The following is a 6,154-nucleotide window of genomic DNA, read 5'->3' on the forward strand; positions in this document are numbered from 1 at the left end:
CACAGAAGGTACAGCTGCATCTCTGTTTGGGGTCTGAGTTGTTCCCACGTGCTCCTATTTTCGTGTTCATGCAGGAATGATTCTTGTGAAGAATTGATGGTTTTTTGGTTTTTTTTTTATAGAGTCTTACTCTGTTACCCTGGGTAAGGTGATATGGCTTCATAGCTCATAGCAACCTCAAACTCTTAGGATCAAGAGATCTTCTTGCCTCAGCCTCCCAAGTAGCTGGGTCTAGAGATGCCTGCCACAATGCCCAGTATTTTAAGTAGAGACAGGGTCTTGCTCTTGCTCAGGGTGGTCTGGAACTCCTGAGCTCAAGCAATCCACCCACCTCAGCCTCCCAGATGCTGGAATTATGGGTGTAAAGTAGCCAGGCCATGTTCCTGTTATTGACACTCTGGTGCTTCCTGCCTCTCCTCTGAGAGATGCCAAAGTCCAGGTGATGTGGGACCTTTTCCAGGCTGGTCCTTTCTTCCTTCTGCTTCAGCTACCTGCTAAATCCATTCTTGTTTTTTTCTTTTTCTTTCTTTCCTCCCCCCCCCTTTTTTAAAATTTAAAATACTGTTTAAAATACATGTTTACCAGCATGTCCCTCTCAGGTGCAAGTCAGGTGCCTGCTTCAGACCTGCTGCAGTCTACTTGGCCATGTCGATCAGGCTCTGCAGGCAGGTGGGCACCCAGGTCCTCCTGCCCTGGACAAACACTACTCCTTGGTCAATGCAGATCACAGTGTGGCCAAAGGTGTACAGCTGCTTCCCTTTGTGCCACTTTCTGATGACAGGCATGAAGAGGATGTTGTGCTCCTCAGCCTGGGTCTCAATGAGGTCCTTCATGTTCATGGGCACAGAGCTGGCGGCCACACCAATGCCCCTCTGGGCCATGTTCTCAGCCTCTCGTCGCTCCTGCATGGGTGGAGGAGCGCTCTGTGTGGGTGAGATAGGCAATGTTTTCCTGAGCTCCTGGCTACATGCAGGCACCAACATTGGAGGATACCACCCTGTTTGTGATATCAAGTGCTTCATTAAATTTGTCCTTGATGGATGAATGTGCCAGCACTTGGTATTAGAACATGGATTTCGGGTGGCACCTGTGGCTCAAAGGGGTAGGGTGCCGGCCCCATGTGCTGGAGGTGGCGGGCTCAAACCCAGCCCCAGCCAAAAACTGCAAAAATAAATAAATAAATAAATAAAAGATCATGGATTTCCAACCCATGTACCACTTGGTGATCTCCTCATAATTTGGGCTGTTACTAAGCCAGGAACACAGCACCTGAAGCCACTTGGGGAAGAAGTGCTTTTCAAGAAGTCCCACCAGGCCAGACACAAAGATCATCCCTTTCCAGTGGATCACCCAATAAAACACATCCATGTGCTGTTGGTGGGGGTTAATGACTAGCTCACTAAGATACATCCCCAGCTTTGGCTCTATGTTCTTGACCATGAATGCTTGCCAGGATCCAGGGGTGAAGCATCTTTCCATGGCTGGAGGATGAATTTGGCAGGGGAATTGCTGGGGTGCCACTTCTGTAAGGCACTGGAGAGCTTGCTGCAGTTGGGGGAAGAGGGCGGCTCCAGCTGCGCCTGCCTGAGGGGCAGCCATGGGTTGACCCAAGAGTGGATGGGAATAGTGTCTGTCAGCGGGTTCCAGTTTTCTGCCTCCTTCTGCAGCATAGGGAAGATGAGTTGGTCTAGTATGTTATCTAAAATCCACATAGGAATAATGTGAACCCAACTATTCATTAAGTCTACCATTGGGTCACAGTTTCTTGGCTGCCACCGGGTGACAATATTTTGAACAAAAGGCATCCAGACTTCCCATATCAATCTGTGAAAGGCGTCTGCGGAGAGGTCCTGCCCACCATGGGACAAGAACTGGTTGTTCTTCAGGAGGTTTTTCAACTTGAAGATGATCTCAGTGCTATAGGTGCAACCTTTTTTTTGTTTGTTTTTCTTTTTTTTGAGACAGAGCCTCAAGCTGTCCCCCTGGGTAGAGTGCCATGGCATCATGCTCACAGCAACCTCCAACTCCTGGGCTCAAGCGAGTCTCCTGCCTCAGCCTCCCAAGTAGCTGGGACTACAGGTGCCCGCCACAACGCCTGGCCATTTTTTGGTTGCAGCCATCATTGTTGTTTGGCGGGCCCGGGCTGGGGATTCGAACCCACCACCTTAGGTGTATGTGGCTGGCACCTTAGCCGCTCGAGACACAGGCGCCGAGCCTATAGGTGCAAACTTTGAGGGGATCTCACACCTTGAAGTACTCCTTCATGAGGGGATAGACAATGGCAAATAAATGGGTGGCTCCTGTGGCTCATAGAGTAGGGCGTCGGCCCCATATACTGGACGTGGCAAGTTCAAGCCCAGCCCTGCAAAAAAAAAAAAGACAATGGCCACAACGAGGTCCATGCAGTCTGACATCCAGTACTCCTCGTAGTACTCGTCCTGGAGGGTTTCAAACATGCGGGGGGCACTTGTCCAGGGTGAGGGGGTTGCTGCAGTTGGACTGCATCTGCCACTCACACTCCTCCACCATCTCCAGGACCTTGCTGAAATTGGAGATGACCAGCTCCTCGTGCTCCAGGACCTCAAACATCTTTTCCAGCTCATGGGAGAGGTTAACCACCAGGTCCCGCTCATACTGCAGCTGCCGGTCATTCTGGATGATCTCCTGTTCTGTGAGGTCGATGAGCAGCTGCAGATTGTGCTTCAGCTCAGGCAGCACAAAGCCTGGGGTCTTGGCCTCTTTGCTGGGCTGGGATGGCTGCTGGGATGGCAACGGCAGCCTGACATCAGGAATGTTGTGCTTGTGGCTGATGCTGATCTGGCTGTAGTTATAGTAGACTTTCTGCTCCTGGCCTGTCATGTCTATGACCTTGACCTGAGAAATCTTCTGGGGAGCAGTGAGCTTCTTGCCAATCCTACCCTTGGCTTTCAACTCTTTCACCGTTTTGTAAGAGTATTTGGGCTTATTGCTTCCACTTGGATCTTTCCTCCACTGGCTCAGCTCCTTCTGAAACTCCTCCTCAGCTTCTTCCAAGTCAATCACAGGGAAGTCTTGCAGGGACTGAGTGGTACACTCCGAAACATAAGCCCCTACAGCACCTTTGCCTTTTCTCTGTTTGGCTTCGACTAGGTTAATGATACCTTGTGCATTCTTCCCGAGTCCCGCCCAGGGACATAACCCATCTTCTGAAGTAGAGTTTGTCCAATTCCTTTTGTGTATCTTTCCCAGCTGCCAAAGTCCATGAAAGACTTGGTTCCTCCTGCAGAACCCTTCTGGCTGGGTTTAAAATTCCCACCCATTTTTAACTTCTTAGGTCCAAAATCCTCAGGGAAGTCATCGGAATCTACCAACTCTGCCACTTCTGACGCCTCTTTCGTTAGTCCTGGCACTGATGAAGTTGACTGGTGCAGAGTAGTTGTGGGCCCATTTGCCTCCAAAGCTAGGCCTCTCATCATCCAAGTCACGCTCAGCCCACATCCCATAGGTGGCTTCTTCCTTGATCTGCCAATGGCGCTGCTGGTTGGGGTTAAACTCATTCTGGAGATCCCAGTCAGTGATCTCAAAGTTTTCCCGCTTGTCATCGTCATCATCTATGTGGCCTGCAGTACAAATGGGACAGTGACATGGCCAGTCACTCTCCCAAGTGTCCAGGTTACTCAAACTTCACACTCTGTGTAAGAGATCCCATTGTCATACTAGAAAATAATAGGCTTAGAAGCCGTGCAGCAGGTCCTCCCGCAGGCCCATGGGGTCGAACGTGGGGGTCACGTCTACCTCTTCCCTGGTCTTCAATTCCACTTTGGTCGTGTCTTCCTCTTTCAGCAGCTGCTTCAGAGCTGAGCCGACTTTGCCAGAGTGGTCATAGGTCCCATGATTCGATCCACAGAGCAGAGTGTGTGCCAGGGAGCCAAGCAGAAGAAGACAGCTGGCATCGTCTCCGTGGAGAGGAACAACAGTGCCGCTGTGCCAGAGGCCGCCTTTATAGGGCTGTGAGTGGGTGGAGCCTCTCATGAGATATCTCGGGAGAGCAGCGGCACAGCCCCTTCCCCTGAGGCAAATGCCCTTTCCTCTTCTCTTGACGAGATTTCCCGCGTGTTCATTCAGCTTTGTAGAGTAGACTGTTAGGGTCTGTTGTGTTGAGAATGTGCCTTAGTTATGAACTGTTCATCAAAATAATTGCCCTGTGTAGACGTGTTGTGCTGCACATGGTATCTACTAAAAAAGCAAGAATTGACAACCCAACTCGGCTATCTGTACACAAGTTCCCTGCTTAAACTTCCAGATTAATGTTTCAGTTCTTATCAGAAATCTCAATTGCTGCCGAGCGTGGTGGTTCACTCCTATAATCCCAGCACTTGGGAGGCTCAGAAGGGTGGATCCCTTGAGCTCCGGGTTCGAGACCAGCCTGAGCCACAGCGAGACCCTAGTCTCTAAGAAATAGTTGGGCGTTGTGGCAGGTGCCTGTAGTCCCAGCTACTTGGGAGGCTTAGACAAGAGGATCACTTGAACCCAAGAGTTTGAGGTTGCTGTGAGCTAAGACGCCAGGGCACTCTACCCAAGGATGACCAAGTGAGACTGTCTCAAAAAAAGAAAAGCTCAGTTGCTGTCCCAGGTAAAGGGTGAAGGCACACATCTTGTCTTATCTCTGTTACTGTCGGAAAAATCTTGGTCCAGTCTGGGAAGTTCAAGGGCTCTACAGCAAGGGCGAGAAACAGGCCCAGCTCTGCGCTCACTCAACAGTGGCTTTGTAGAGCCTGGGCTCTTCATCCCTGGCCTTTGCATCAAGAAAAGAGGCTTCCCAGTCTGGAAGATGTTCAGGCCTGTCTAGCTCTTAGCGTATTTGCTATCAACGCCTCTGCTCTTCCCATGCTGTTTCTATTTTCTGTCTATTTTCCTCACCCACAGTAGGTGTTCAACAAATAGTTGCTGCCTTGCTCACTGTGTGGATGTCCAGGGCAACAGGGAAGGACATGGGACATGGTCCCAGCCAGTCGGGAGCATCATGAGCTCTGGCAGCTGCTACAGGGTGGTGGGCAGCACAGCAACAGCCCAGAGGTTGCCCCTTTCTTCTTTCTTTTTGAGACAGAGTCTTTCTTTTTTTTTTTTTTTTTTTTGCAGTTTTTGGCCGGAGCTGAGTTTGAACCTACCACCTCCAGTATATGAGGCCAGCACCCTACTCCTTTCAGCCACAAGCACTGCCCAAGACAGAGTCTTTCTTTGTCACCTGGCTAGAGTTCCACAGTCTCAATCTAGCTCACAGTAACCTCACGCTCCTGGGTTCATGCAAGTCTCTTGCCTCAGCCTCCCAAATAGCTGGGACAGGTGCCCGCCACAACACTAGGCTAATTTTTATATTTTTAGTAGAGACAGGATCTCAATTTACTAAGGCTGGTCTCAAACTTCTGACCTCATTCAATCCTCCCATGTTGGCCTCCTCCGGTGTTGGCCTCCCGTAGTGCTAGGATTATAGGCATAAGTCACCTGCCTAGGCTGCATACATTATTCCTTGAGTTAAGCCAAATTGATCTCTCTTTGCCTTCTTATGGTTTCCCCATTTAAACCTTTAGTTTCAATTTCACTATTCTGCATATACCCTTCTCTTCCTACTCATTCATCTCTCTCTCTCTCTCTTTTTTTTTTTTTGCAATTTTTTGCTGGGGCTGGGTTTGCATCCACCACCTCCAGTATATGGGGCCGGCGCCCTACTCCTTTGAGCCACAGGTGCTGCCCTCTCATTCATCTCTTCACTCACTGAACAGACACTTATCAAATGCTTTCCAAGCATCAGCATTGGACTAGGCACTGCGGAGGTTCCAACAAGCAAGACCAAGAAGGCCCCAGGTCACAGGGAGGCTAGGGGTGCTGAGAGGGACTGCCCCCAATTCATTGATCCATCAGGAGGAGGCAGGAACCCTTCCAGGGAAGACATTTGTTTGGTACAGGATATAGAAGCCCCTGACTAGGTGCCCTGCCCTCAACCCCAGGACCAAATTTCTCTGGCTCCCAGAGGGCCTGTGACCTCTCCTCTTTTTGGAGGTGGCTCTGGTCTTAGCTTTCAAGACAGGTATCCTCTTGCTCTGCCTACATCATGCTCTCTCTTCTTCAGTGTCAACAGCACTGGCAAGGTTTTGCCCTTGACCTTGTCCTCCCTCTT

At 50.2% G+C, this 6,154-nt stretch overlaps 1 pseudogene; it reads right to left on the minus strand.

The window, feature by feature from the left end:
* Positions 1-586: 586 nt before the first annotated feature.
* LOC100965678 lies at positions 587-3,625 on the minus strand (annotated as a pseudogene).
* Between the last annotated feature and the right edge of the window lie 2,529 nt (positions 3,626-6,154).

The sequence above is a fragment of the Otolemur garnettii genome, unplaced genomic scaffold (genome assembly GCF_000181295.1).
Source record: "Otolemur garnettii isolate 467f Iridium unplaced genomic scaffold, OtoGar3 scaffold00008, whole genome shotgun sequence".
Lineage (NCBI taxonomy): Eukaryota > Metazoa > Chordata > Mammalia > Primates > Galagidae > Otolemur > Otolemur garnettii.